General features: G+C 39.2%; 1 protein-coding gene across 1 annotated transcript in view; it reads right to left on the bottom strand.

Moving 5' to 3' along the window:
- The window catches only part of st6gal2a (ST6 beta-galactosamide alpha-2,6-sialyltranferase 2a), a 96,108-nt gene extending 86,267 nt beyond the window's left edge, over positions 1–9,841 (bottom strand). The window contains exon 1 of the mRNA XM_038289626.1: positions 9,635–9,841. The gene's annotated coding sequence lies outside the window, so the exon portion shown is untranslated. The remainder of the gene's footprint in view (positions 1–9,634) is intronic.
- Positions 9,842–15,135: the final 5,294 nt, after the last annotated feature.

Raw genomic sequence — 15,135 nt, 5'->3', positions numbered from 1 at the left:
TTTAATGTAACAGGCAGTTAGATTGGCTGGCTGAAATTTGCATATTGTTTTTGTGTCGTTATAGGCCGTGCATGCATGTGTTCTCTAATCAATTACAAACTCAGCAGGCATGCTTTGAGCCCACGTGAAGCACATCCATTGCATCTAGCTCCATCTGCCTTCCACTGTTCATGTTTTGTTTAAGTTGTTAATAAAGTTTTTTGGTTTGTTTAAATTAGGAAGTGTGTAACAGTTGTTATGATTGTGTCTTTTTTTATAATATAAGGGAAGAAGACAAGAAACAAAACAAAAAAAAAAAAGCAATACAGGCTCAAAGAATGCCCACAGAAAAAAAACGACCTATTCCAAAGCAGGAACAATATATCAAACGATTAAACTGAACGTCATGAAAATACAACCGGAATGAAAAAAAAAACATCTCTTCTTCCCATCCTATACCGCATGAATCATCTCATCTTATCTGATGCTAATGATATTTGCAGCCCTATTATCATTCACCATCATTAACACAGATCATGCATTCCATTAGTCATCATATTTTATAGACTCTTTGTGGTATGACAGCTTTAACAGATAATATGAACCTACAAAGACTTCCTTAACTACACTTTTAAAGGTTAGGCATTTAGATGTTTTTTTGCAGGCATTTGCTGACTTACAGACCTTAGAACATCAGTGCCATTTAGTTGAATTCTTTGCCTCTATTGACTCTGTGATTACATTTTTTATTTAACCTATTTTAGCAGGGCTCAATAAATGTGAAGCAAACTGTATGCAGCTTGTTGATTTATGCAAACTATGTAAAAGAATACAACATTGATGAGTTAGTCAGATCTACAATAATACTTTTAGCAGGTGTGTTTTTTTCTGCATACTATACAAAATTTAACACACAAATGGTGTCAGATTCAAACAGCTCTGATCAAACATATTTTCTCCTCACAGTGTGCAGCAATAAATCCCTGCAAAACTAATACAGAAAATAATTAAAAGGATTATTTTAATCACTGCTAACTTGAGATTAAAATGCACAAAGAAAACGATGTAGATGTGAGTAAATGGTTTTAGCTTTAATGCGGTTTGGCACTGTAGAATAAAGCTCCATTGTTGCTGCTGTATACACAGACAACAGCTCTCCTGCACACCTGTAGTCCGTTGTGTTCAATTTGCAGACACAAAGGGAGGGCATCTCATTCCACACAATAAATATCCAGCTGCAGAGACAAAAAGATCCCAGGCAGCAAGCTGTAGTAATTAGATAGCGCAGTGCCAGGCATAAAATGGATATTTTGGTATGTTTGAAGTGCTTTTGGGTGATGTGCTTAAGAAGTAGTTGCCTCAGTCTTTGCAGTACAGATCAAGGACCACAGCTTCGATACAAAGAATTCAGTAAGACCATGAAGGACTCCTTGAATTAATGCAAAAGTGATGTTGAATAAGCATAAAATACCTTGTTAAAACATCTGTGGATTGCAAGATGCATGTTTTATCTCCGTGGAACAATCTCCTGCATTGAAAGGGGGAGGGGGAGGGGGAGAGGTGGCCTAGTGGTTATAGCATTGGGCTTGGAATTCAGAGGTTCTGGGTTCAAGCCCCAGTCCCACAAACTGCCACTCTGGGTCCCTGAGCAAGACCCTTAACCCCACACTGCTCCCCGGTTGCCACACAATGGCAGCCCACTGCTCCCCAAAGGGATGGGTTAAATGCAGAGGTAAATTTCTCCAGGTTGATAAAAAAAAAAAAAAACATTAAATGTGCAGTGACCGACAGGTAAAGGTGTTTAGTAACATGTCTGTAAGGCAGGTGTCTCCAACCCTGGTTCTCCAAAACAAATCAAAGCCCATTACCAGACATTTTCAAGCTTGATGGAATACTGAAGGGGCAACTTAGTTATTCCATTCAGCTAAATTGAAGCAGTGATGCATCTAAAATCTGCAGGACAGTAGATCTTAAGAACCACGGTAGGAGAATACCATGCTTTAATGAGTCTGGGCCTGTTTATTGTGCACAACAACTTAACGGCTTCCACTGTTTTCTCCATCCCTAACCCTGAAATCCCACATACTCCGTCAGCGCTCCGCTCCGCCCCGCTGCGCTCCAGACCGCCTGCTCAAAGCAAAGCCTACAGCCGCCGCTGTGGTCCCGTCCGCTCCGCTCTGAGTTCCTTGGAGATGGTAGAGAGCATGCGCGAGATGAACCAGGGTTTCCGCGGATCATTAAAAATAATTACAATTCATTCATTTTTTCTTTAAATCAAGGCCTTAATTGGCACTAAAATTATTTAAATATGTTTATCGAAGTATTTATAATTCTTTAATAAAAAATGCTTATAAAAACAATTTCGTCCGATATATTATATCGCTATTAATTTGCGTGAAACTGATCATAAAGCCGTATGTTCGGAAAGGAAGCTCGAGGCGGAGAAAAAGCTAGAGAATATATATATATACGTATATATATATATATATATATATATATATATATATATATATATATGTGTGTGTGTGTGTGTGTTTACATACATACAAGAGTCATGGAACTGTGCTTACAGTTTCTTCATATTTCATGTACACTAATAACTTGTGTACATGGTTCTTGTTGATGGCATTAAAATAATTTCTAATAGCATTAAATTAGAGTCAGTCATTCCTGTATGAACCCTGTGAGCGCTTAATTTAATATGACATATTAAAAAAAATCCCACCATCATCCAGCATATGTTCAGTTTTCTGCCCAAATATATAAATATATATTTGTAGATTTTTGTAACGGGGATAAGGATAATTCAAAACAGCTTTTTTCTAATGAACTTGTTCTCTACTCCCAAATTCAGCATCTCTTTTCATTCCTGTAATAAGAAGTTTCTTTTGAATGGATTTGATTAAAGTTTAAGTCCCTCGGTATAAAATAAATATTTTGATGGAGATGAGAAATCTGCTTCCTGGTTGGTGAATAACCAATAGTTTGGATCCAATCATTTAAATAAACGGTGTTAGATTTTTTTTATATATATATAGCTATATAAGAATTGTGCTATAATTTCTAGTCACCGATCTGTTGCTGCTATATTTTAATTTGACGAACCGGAATTTGTCAATGTTCTTTTTCCTGTTTGGTGCGATTGCAATTGCGGATCTTGACCTGGCCGGACCGGATCGGAGCAAAAAATAGCTCGGCTCCGTAATTTGTCGGTGACGGACGGAGAAGACGTACGTGGACGGAGACGTGCGGAGGAGTAGCGGTGGATGTGGAACAGTTCTCATTGATTTCCATGAAAGACAAGCGCTCCACACGACGTACGTCAGCGGGGCGGAGCGGAGCGCTGACGGAGTATGTGGAATCTGGGGGTAAGACCCCTGCAGTAACTGGTCTTAATAACTTTCAACCTGTAGTACTTACATCTGTGCCTCCCTCCCTGTGACACCTTGGACCCATCCACAGACAAAGCAATAGGTTTAGCTCTTCCCACATTCCTCAGCCATCTTGAGAGGGGAAACACCTGTGTGGAAATGCTTTTCATTGACTACAGCTAAGCACTGAACACCATAAACCAGGCATCCCCAAACTCGGTCCTCGAGGGCCGCTGTCCTGCAGGTTTTAGAGGTTTCCCTGCTTTAGCACAGCTGATTATCATGATTGCAGTAGAGCTGAAGCCTGTTAATCAGCTTTCAATTAAAATCAGCTGTGCTGGAACAAGGAAACCTCTAAAACCTGCAGGACAGCGGCCCTTGAGGACCGAGTTTGGGGATGCCTGCCATAAACCATCCAAACTGGTCACTAAAGTCATTGCTCTGTCTTTGAAGAAGTCCATCTGCTGCTGGATATTAGACTTCCTTACCAACAAACCACAGGTAATGAGAACCAGCAGACACTTTTCCTCCACACTAGTCCTCAGCACAGGTGTACCTCAGGGCTGTGTTCTCAGTCCACTCCTTTACAAATCATCACATGTTTGTTTGAGCTGTGCCACAGCTCAAACATTGTCCTTAAGTCAGCTGACAAAACCACCATCTTCTACCTCATTACCATCTATGACAACAGTGCATATAAGGTGAATAACTGATCAGTTGGTGTCAGGAAGATAACCTCTCTGAATGATAGCGAAACTGAGATGATGGTCGACAGCATGGGGGGCCAGCATTATTGAGGGCCTGTATCTCAATGTGTTACGGGAACTGCACCAGTGAGAGCCAGAAAACACTACAGAGGGTTATGCAACTGGCAGAGGACATCACTGGTAGCATCTCCCTCCAGTACAAGACATTAACCACAGCAGTTGTCTGAGCAAAGGATGCAGCATTATCAAAGAATACAGTCACCCAGCAAAAGGACTTTTCCGTCTGCTACCTTCTGGCAGGCTGTACAAGTGCCTGGCAGCTGACACAAAAAGTCTCAAAGACTGTTATTATCCACAAAGTGTCAGATTACTGAACTCCTGATAATAATGCTGAACTCTTGACAGCAACATTGCCCTTAACCAAATTTGAGACACTTCATTTGCTCTTTGCTGCTGCACTACATGACTTTTCTTAATTCAAGATCATTAGTACTCCTTTATTTCATGTTGAGTCAGATGCTTATTCTCATCCTAAGCATTTCATCACATTGTTAATTGTCAGTTAACCTGCATTTGAAAAAATGTCATACAATATAATACAGTATCTAATAACTATAGGATAGTTGCTGGGTGTCTAACGGACGGTATCCGGACAGCTGACCACCCACACACACACACAAAAATAAACATTAACACACCATCATTTCATATGAAATAATCTGCAAGGCAGACATTTAGCTATAGCCAGGAGCATTGACTAGGCATTGTTTTCTACTAGTAGTGTGTTACAGAGGAAGAGGTGAAAAAGATTCTACACTGCTCTCCAGTCAATTAAACTGTAAAACTCTACTGAAGGGCTAACAAAGTCACTTTCAAACCAATCTTAACATTAATAGTTATATTTTTCACATTTCAAGCTTGACTGCTTTCTTTGTTTTCAGAATGATCCAACAAATTACTCTAATTTGTGGGTGAGAATAGCTGTAACAAGCTTCTTTTTTAATCTGCTGTCCTTATCACAAGTGTTTTTTTGTTGATGAAGTGTTTCCATGACAGGAAGATGTTCAGATCACCAAGACTGATATCAACCCGGCCACAGTGCTTCAAAGAAACATGTAAAAGTCAGTGCACATAGAATAAACCGGAAACTATGAATAGCCTGTGCTTTTGGCATACCTGTGTTTCACCCCAGATTGTAAATGCTTCCACAGCTCTCAAGTTAAAGTAAGGTGGTAAAACCAAGCACTTTCCTGTTTATTCTTCTTTATTATTTAGCAACTGTATCAGCTTCTAGTTGGTTATATGGTTTAGCATGTTTTAGATTACACTAGATTTTCTCAAAACAAACCGTAATGAAAACAATACACACAAAAAAGCCTGTTGACTCGTTTTATGGGACATTTCTCTTTTTTTTTTTTTTACAAAACATTCAACCGAAAGATAAATGTTGGGAGAGTTTTTCAAAAAGAAACAGATGAGGCTGACTCTAAAGAGGACAAATTAACATTGGCACCTTTTTGTATCGTATGTCATCACCATGTCTACATATAAATGTCAGCAACCCATAATTATGTTGAAGAGGGTGGTATGCAACAGCGTCTGACTCAATGGAGCTGGGAGATTTTCAGGATGAAAAACTCAGATAAACTAACAAAAAAACAACTGACTCGATAAAAAGAGATTGAACTTTTTTCATAAAAATACATATGCTAATGAGCCTAACTACAGAGAGCATTTTTATTAGCTTTTGTCAATAACTGCACTGAGGCATTTGTTATGTTCTCCAACATTAATAGACTATCCATAAATACAAACCGGAGGGCATAACGGAGGCTAAGTCCTAAAGAAAATCAAGCTTTCTTGTTCTCCAAGACATTAAGCTTTGGAAATTATTATGCACATCAGGAAATACAATCTTCCACCACAGAGTCATGGTCAGAGTCCTGGTCATCAACCCGAGACATAATCACAGGCATCAGCAAACTTTATGATGTGTTGGTCCTCATTTTGACTCTTAGCTTGCTTTTTATTTTTTATTCATTTATTTATTTTTTGACTGTTAAAAAAAATAATAATAATAAGGGGCAAAGAGTTCATGAAATATTTTCCTTTTTACATACTCCTATAGGGGCAACTAATTCTACAACCTAAATGAACTATGGCTGCAGGTGCACTTTTAGTATTTTACAGTGTTGCACCAATACCAGTATCGGACGGAGCCCCGATACTGCACTAAAATGGTGGCATCGGTAGCTGCGAGTACCGACAAATAGGGCACCGATACCATTTTGAGAGCCAAAAGTTTATTCAGCTATTGTCACCCATTCCAGGTAAACAATAAAAAGTTCTACTGGATCACTTTGTATTAGTCTTTTTTCTGCTTCACAAAGGTAGGCAGCAGCTAGACAAAGCCATGATGGCAATTATTTTACATCCAAGTAGTATGCAGTTCTTCATAAATACCAGATGGTATCGGTATAAGCCAATACTGCATAGCCAGGTATCGGGGCCAAAAACTGGCCTCGACGCAACACTAGTATTTTCCCACAGATTCTTTTAGACTAAATATGCAAACAAATATATCAAAGAAAATTAAGTTTAAAAAGTATGATAGGTTTGGACAATAGTAAATAATAAGGAATGATTTCCTTATAGTGTTACAAGAAAAGCTGTTTGATAGTGTTATTTTCTCAGTAACGTAGACATTATCAAAATTCTGATTTTAGAATCGTTGTTACAATACTTAAAAATATAGATAGAAACATTTTTACAACTTGATCAATTAAAGCAACTGTACTGTAGCGCACACTCTGCCGCAGGAAATAGCTTCTTTCCATTTGTAGCGCAGTGGGAAAGCATAGGTGGTGAGATAGAAGCAACCTGTTTGTGATGCCAACCAGCAGAGTAAGGGTAAGGTTTGCAGATACATGTACACACCGACTAAGACTAACAAAAAGAGAGACACATGGAGATGGGAAAGACCGCCACAAATTCATTGATAGCTAGAGGTGCAAACCACCAACTTTTACCACATATAGTATCTGTTCACTTTGCTTGGTTGATGATACAATATTTGCTGTTATCAAAGTCTGTAAGGAAATAATTTCCCTTCAATTCACAAGTCTACGTTAAATAATAAAGAAATATCATAAGTCTATCTGACACAATCATTTCAAATTATGTAGATTCGCAAGAAACAACTCAAATATAATTTCATAATTTTGTTTATAAAATAAAACCTTGTGGATTTAAGAATTAAAGTGTATCTTAAAAAATAATGGTGGATTGATGGTTTAATTTGAATTAGTGTTATTGGACCATTTACTCCATGCATTGATGTAGATCTATCTATGTATTTCTATAATAATACTGACAGTGTTCCTAAACTGGAAGCATAGAAGCATTTTACACTATCTGAAGTCAAAGGTAAAATTCAGTGTGATTTAAACATAATGTTTGGAAACAAACACTTTATCATCTTTATAATTTATTGACCCTTAGTTCATTTTACAACAAAATGTATGATATTCTTAATATATTGTATGAAAACCGATGCATTCTGATTTTTTTGTCTATTTCATTGATTTACTCATCCATCAATATCAACCGTCTTATATTTCATTATTAAACAGTTTTGTTTAAAGACAGGAAAACATGAAAGCCATCTGAATTCATCAACAGTTTACATCATGATAAGCAACCGCATAATTAGTTAATATATTTGCCTTTAGTAGCCATTAGTGATGTTATGAGATGAGCCGAGGCTTTGAGGCGTGTGTTTAGTAACGGAGTGGCCGTTCCCACGATGGCTTTCTGATGGGCAGTTACCATTGCTAGTGGTGTCAGCAGTAAGTCATTGACCTCCACTCCTGAGGTTGATGGTTTGAGACCCACCTTTGACATTTGAAAGTTGCGATAATACTTAAGCATTTTGGCTATGGTGACTAATTTGTATTGGTATTGTCACGTTGGACTGAGCTCCGCAGTGAGATGGAGCAACTCTGACTCTTCTATCCAGAAGCCAAACGAGGAGAAGAGGAATATGAAGCTCACTATAGTGAACCGCGCTGCCTTGGCAATTTGTGCTATTTTGCGCTGAAAGCCCTAAAAAGAAATGGCGACGACATATTTGGACGAAGACATGGCTGAGCAAATGTGGCTACTGCGGTCTGTCGATTTTACAGAAAGAACTTAAATTCACTCATTGCACCCCCGCCATGCTTCTGTGTTTACATCAGAGAGGAAGAAGAAACAGAAGAATCCTTGTTTGCCCTATGATCGATTTGCCCACGACGGTCGGGAGAAAATCAAATATGTTTGATTTTTCTCATGATTCCTGGTGGTGGTAAGAGGCTGATCGCCCCTCGTAACCCCCTGTACACTACACGACTCACCATCAGGCTGAAAGTTGGCCCGACCGAAAAATTCTCGCACGACTGGAAAATCGCTCAGAAAAAAAAAATAATAAATAAAAATATTGCACGGTGTACCTTAAAGCAATTTGGCCAAATGGTTCAATGCCTCATGAGGCTTCATCTCACCACCGCTAGTAGCCATTTACTTAGATAGTTCAGTATTTCATCTGTTTTTGAAAGAAAAAAACTACTATTTATGTATAAAATAAATTAAATTATCATCAACTAATTTAGTAATCAAAATGTTCGTTTCGCCTTCATTTTGCTTTCAAGATGAAAAACCTTTTTTTTTTTCTTTTTTTTTTTCTCGTGAATATATCCCATTCAGAATTGGCACAGTTTGATCATCTTCAAGATTTGCCATCTCATTATTTAACAATTATTTTAAAAAAAAACTGATAGATTAATCAATTAGCCAAATATTCATTAGCTGCATTTAATTTATAGGCCTATATTTCACACACATTTAAAACATGTTTCAAAAATAAAATAAAAAACATAAAAACTACAGGCATTTTTGTATTTTAAAAACTGAACAGCCACTAGTATTTTGTTGGTTTGGTTTCTAGTACTGGTTTTGGATGTGAGTGAGTAAAATGACCTTGCCTTACAGTTAAGAGTGTCTGAGACCAATAAAAATAAAAAAAGATGAAAGTGCAGCACTTTATTAGATCACTACAGGGCTTATTTATATTTAAAATGCAGAGAGGAAAACCAACAGCATCTCCTTAAGTTCCTCTGAAGTGGGCTGGACCTGCCTTCACTGTGTACATTCAATGAAGTCAGTTTCTTCAGTAAATACAAAAAAAAAGGGAAGAAAAAAAAACATAATGAATCTATGTCTTCGTACATATAAGTGCCAAACAGTAAACACTATTTCGTTTTGAGTCTCCGCCGCCTCTTGTTTGTCTTAACCATTTGTCTTTTGAGCCCAAACGCACAGAACTCAACCATTGTTACTGTGGATAAGAACAATAACAGGAAGACAACCCGCCTTATATGTTGCAAAAACACAAAAAAACATCCAGTTGTGGATTTATAATCTGAGCATCGAGCTTTAACATCACCGCTTACAATTGTTCCGCGTCCAGAAACAAAGCGCCTCAACAAACCCAGCCATGCAGATCTGCATGAAAATCAAAGAGCGCAAACAAAGCCTCACCTAAACACCGCCTCGCTGCTGTCTGGATGCTGCTGGCCGTCGCTTCATTATTTAGATCCCGCACGCCTTGTTGCACAGCCAGCATGCGGCTCTGCTTGGCTCGCCTCTGCCCTCCCTCCGTTCACTGATATCCACTACAGCTATGAGCAGAGCGGCTGTGTTGTCTGTCACATTGTAGCTGCCCTTTTTTCCTCTCTCTCATCCACATCCGATTTTTTTTTTTTTTTTTTGTTAAGGGGCGGAGCCAGAGAGAGGCATTTTTGTTCTGTATCACAGGGAACAGAAGGGAAAGGGGAGGAAAGATAAAACCATGCTGTACAGAATATTAATTTTGACTGCGAATACAACATTTGGGCATTTTGCAGAATTTGTTTTGCTCTCAACAGAGGCAATAAATGTTCAACTTCACTGATTAAACAAAGTTAGATTTTGTGGTAGCATGATCTTTAATCACTTGTAAAAGTGCATTATTTACTTTCTTATGAGTTCAATTCCTTGCCTAGGGTCTTTCTGCATGGAGTTTGTATGTTCTGCCTGTGCATGTGTGGCTTATTTCCAGTGTTGGGATAGGTATTTCCTCTTTAAAGAGATTTTTTTTTTACAAAAATCCCTAGTCTGTTTCAACTCCTACCCCCTGCAGCCCCGCTTCTTTTGGCTCTCTTAAGGATAACACTGGACAAAGTTCTCAAACCAATGTTGGCTGCCACTTAGACAATACGGCTTCTTTTGTAGTGTCCGTAAGGAATGATACGGGAAAAGCGGCACCCAAATATCGATCTTCTCTTCAGTCCCGCTTTTTTGTAGAATCCTTAAATCCGTTTTTTTTTTTTTTTTTTTTTTACATTCGGCCCTTGATTTTATGTTATTACATCATGTTCTACTCACCCATATGAGTTTTGTGTCCATGCCCATGCCCTGAACTTCATGCATTTTGCCTCTATGCCCCAGGATTACAGATAGCTCTCCTTTATCAGTCTGGCTCCAAGATGTGCCCATATCCTGTGTATTTTTAAAGACTCGAAGGCTTAGTTCACCTCCGTACACACAGTGAAATCCACCATGTGAAGGAAGGCCTTCTACTTTCTCTTATCTGGCTAACAGAGTAACAATGCTCAAGATTTATAAAGAATAAACCTAACACCAGCTCGGAGCTCGTCTGCCGGCTATGTTTCCTGGACGGGATCGCCTTTAACAGTTGCTTTTTGTATCTCTGCATCTGTCTCCTTGAACCCTAGTCGGCCTCGGCAGATTCTGCTGGAGGTTTCTTCCCTTTTAAAAGGGAGTTTTTCCTCTCCACTGTTGCTACAAGCATGCTTAGTGGGAGGGATTGCATTCGAGTCAATGAGTCAATGCAATCAACTGGTTTTCCTTAGATAGAAAACTTTGAATCAATTTGACTGGATGATCTGGTGAACTGTAAAGTGCCTTGAGATGACAATTCACACATGTGACGTGTGAATTGGCGCTATATTACTAAACTCAATTGAATTGAATTGTGCCTCTCTATTACCCTGCAATACACTGGTGAACTGGCCAGCGTGTACCCCTGCCTCGCCCATTGACTGCTGGAGCATCAGCCCCACTGTGACCCTGACAGATAAGATGGATGGATGGATGGATGGATGGATGGATGGATGGATGGATGGATGGATGGATGGATGGATGGATGGATGGATGGATGGATGGATGGATGGATGGATGCATGGATGGATGACTGCAAAGTCAACAATGCAAACAGCTTTCCACTGGTCCTACATCCTGATCCAATAGGGTAAATACTGTAGGGCACGGGTCTTCAACCTTTTCCAGGCCAAGGACCCCCAAACTGATGGCGAGATGGAGCGGGGACCCCCTAATTACATATATTGTATGAAATTGTGTTATATCAAAGTGGTCCTATAGTCACTCTATTACAGATGGAGTAATTTCTCCCTGGGATTATTAAAGTATTTCTGATTCTGATTCCTGGTTGATGGGACAGGTGTTGTGAATGAAACGGTGCCCAGCTTGAAAGAGCTCCTGTGTGTCGCTAATGTGTGCATTGATGACTGAAAGACATCTTCTGCCTCTATTTATCTGTTTACTACAGTGTGTTGAAATCATGTTAATGTGTATTTAAAGAAATTTCAGTTAGTGGAAAAAATTGCAGAGGGGAATATAAAAAAAGACTAATCAACCAAAAATTTCACGACCCCCCTGCAGTACCTCTGTGGACCCCCTAGGGGTCGTGGACCCCCTGTTAAAGACCTCTGCTGTAGGGCAATAGATCATTCCAAATACATCAATTTGTAGCTCCCTATCCCCTGTTCCTTCTCCAACAGTAGAAAAAGAGTGCCAGGCTTTACAGACACCATTACGCAGCTGAAACAGACATGGATGATGGAAGTCAAATTAGGTCTACATTTTTCACCATGCCATGTCACACATAGGATTGTGGGATTATGGCTCCTGAGCGCCAGATAGAATATTCTGCAGTCAGGGTCATTCTAGATAGGATAATTCTTTTCCCCTTTTCTCAGAACTATAGTGGCAAGCTGGTATCTGCTACAAAGGATTTTATCTTGTTTGTGTGTTGCATATAACATCTTCTGCTATGAGGGAGACATAAAAAGTTAGTACATCTCTGTTTCATCAAGCTTACTAGAACACGGGTTTGATTATGTTGTCTCCCATTAACTCCCAGACCTCTCTCTCCGCACACACCTCCACCAGCTCTGCCGGGGAAAGACCAGGAACCATGGTGGCGGGTTTTGTGTGCTTAGATCCTCCCAGAGGATCTAAGCCCAATGCAAACCGTCCCTGGGTGATTGGTCAGTTGAAGAGCATTTCAAAAAGCCCTTATGATGAAAAAACATTCAACCTGAAGCCTGATCCTAACATTGGTGGTTGAGAAACCTAAACCTAAGGTAAGTGGGTTTCATATGATTTCATTAAACTCTTGTTTCGAATTCTGGACCAATACCGAGTTTGCATTTCCAACATTTATAGTAAAAATGATGCAGATCTGCCCCTGCAGTACAGTACTGTTGCCCCACATGTTTTAGGTGTCTCCTCGCTGACAAACACCTGACTTATCTGAATGAATGATTAAGAGACTTCTGCTGCACATCATGGCTGCTTTCAAGATCATGCATTCATTTTAATTTCATTTGATTATTTCCCGAAATGTAGCAAATTATAGGTAGGGTGCTTTGTCCAGTGGGTAATGCCCTCAAAGTGACAGGAGTTGACAGGAGTGATCAGGAACAGGTCCACAAGAGAGAAGGGGGAAAGCTGCGCATGTATGGAAATCAAACCACAATCCTTCAGTGAGGGAACATGCACTGGTGTGTAATATATGGGCACCACCTGGTACAGTTCAGCATGTAACATGTTAAACATGTGCATGAGTAGTAGTTTATGGGTGCCTGTATGAAGTAAAGCTGCTGATATGAGTATTTGTTGCGTGTGTGGACTTTTGGAAGAATCTTTACGAGGTAGACAACAGTGTCTTTTCCATTATTGTGGGCTAAGTGGTTTTCAATCAAACATACAGTGCCTTGTTAAAGTATTCAGCACCCTTGAACTTTTTGACCTTTTGCCACATTTCAGGCTTCAAACATAAAGATCTAAATTTGTAATTATTTGTGAAGAATCAAAAACAAGTGGGACACAATCATGAAAAGGAAGGAAGTTTATTGGATTTTTTTTTAAACAACTAAAATCTGAAAAATGGGTTATGCAAAATATTTGAGCCAAGTTGTGTTAATACTTTGTAATGCCACCTTTTGCTTGGTTTACAGGTGAAAATTTCTTTGGGTATGTCTCTATCAGTTTTGCACATCGAAAGACTGAAAGTTTGACCTTTTTATCCCTGAAAAACAGCTGGATCTCAGTGAGGCTGGATATAGAGTTTTTATGAACAGCAGTTTTCAGTTTTTTTCACAGATGCTGGATTGGATTCAGGGCTGGACTTTAACTTGACCATTCTAACACTTGGATATATTTATTTTTGAACCATTCCATTGTAGATTTTTATTTATGTTTTGGATTATTGAGTGTGTGCTATTTCAAAGGATGCACCCTCCAAGGAACCAGGCTAACTGGACTGGGTCCTTCGAGGACCATGAAAATAAGGAGACCGGAAGAGTTTTGGGTATGGATTCAAACAGGTCCAGCCTTCTCCAGCTTTCACTCCCCTTCCCCACCCCTGACACCACCATGGACTCTTTGTCGCAACAGTTGACAAACAAAGCAGACTAAGAGTCGATACCGAACAAAAAAAGGCTGCATTTGTCAGCTGCATAATGAGGAGTCTTCCAATCTAAACGGCCTCGGTGCTGCCCTATGACGTAATCGGCCAATGAATCTGGCCTTCGGAGGATGCAGCTGCTTATTCAAACTCAACTATTGTCTTGTTGAAGGATACATCTCTGTCCCAGTCTCAGGTCTTTTACAGACTCAAATAGGTTTTCTTCCAGAATGGTCGTGTATTTGGCTCCATCCATCTTCGCATTAATTTCCCATCGGTGTTGCTTTTACGTCACACATAACGTTTTGCATTGTTGCCAAAAACTTTGATTTTGGTGTCATCTGACCAGAGCACCCTCATCCACGTGTCTGCAGTGTCTCCCAGGTTGCCTGTTGCAAAGTTCAAACAAGATATTTTTATGGATATGCTGTATCTCAGACCTGTCTGGTGTGTTCCTTGTTCCTCATGATGTTCTCTACGGTTTAAGCAGACTTCTGAGACGATTACAGAGCAGGTGGATTTATATGGAGAATTGATCACACACAGGTGGATTCTATTCATCATCATCAGTCATTTTGGTTGACATTGGATCATTCAGAGATCCTCACTGAACTAATGGAGACAGTTTGCTGCACTGAAAGTAAAGGGGATGTTTCATTTTGCACTTCCCACTCTTCAGTTTATTTGTTAAGAGGTTTAGAATATCCAATAAATTTCATTCCACCTTATGATTTTGTCCCACTTGTTGTTGATTCTTCACAAAGAATTAGATATCTTTGTGTTTGAAACCTGAAATGTGGCAAACGGTCGAAAAGTTCAAAGGGGCTGAATACTTTCGCAAGGCATTGTATTTTAATTGCTCTATTGTAATAAACATCAGTTACAGTTGCTGTGAGGCATTCAATTTAAAAGGAAATGCAATGTTATAATAACATATAATTATTTTAATTAAACATTATTGATCTCACCTTGGAGAAATTTACCTCTGCATTTAACCCATCCCCTTGGGGAGCAGTGGGCTGCAATCATAGGGCACCCAGGGGTTAAGGGTCTTGCTCAATGAGCCAGAGTGGCAGTCTGTGCGAATGGGTTTTGAAATCACAACCTCAAGAATTCAAGCTTTATGCCTTAACCACTAGGCCGCCACTCCCCTGAATAACTGGTTTCCTTCAACAATGGTTGAAATATAATGAATTTAAAGGAATTTCTAATTTTTTAATTGAATGGTTACAATAACTTTTGAACATGTTCTAATTTACTGAAAATCTCT

The sequence above is a fragment of the Cyprinodon tularosa genome, unplaced genomic scaffold (genome assembly GCF_016077235.1).
Source record: "Cyprinodon tularosa strain WSP-4 unplaced genomic scaffold, ASM1607723v1 ctg270, whole genome shotgun sequence".
Classification (NCBI taxonomy): domain Eukaryota; kingdom Metazoa; phylum Chordata; class Actinopteri; order Cyprinodontiformes; family Cyprinodontidae; genus Cyprinodon; species Cyprinodon tularosa.
The sequence above is the reverse complement of the archived record's forward strand: the minus strand, read 5'-3'. Positions and strand labels throughout refer to the sequence as shown.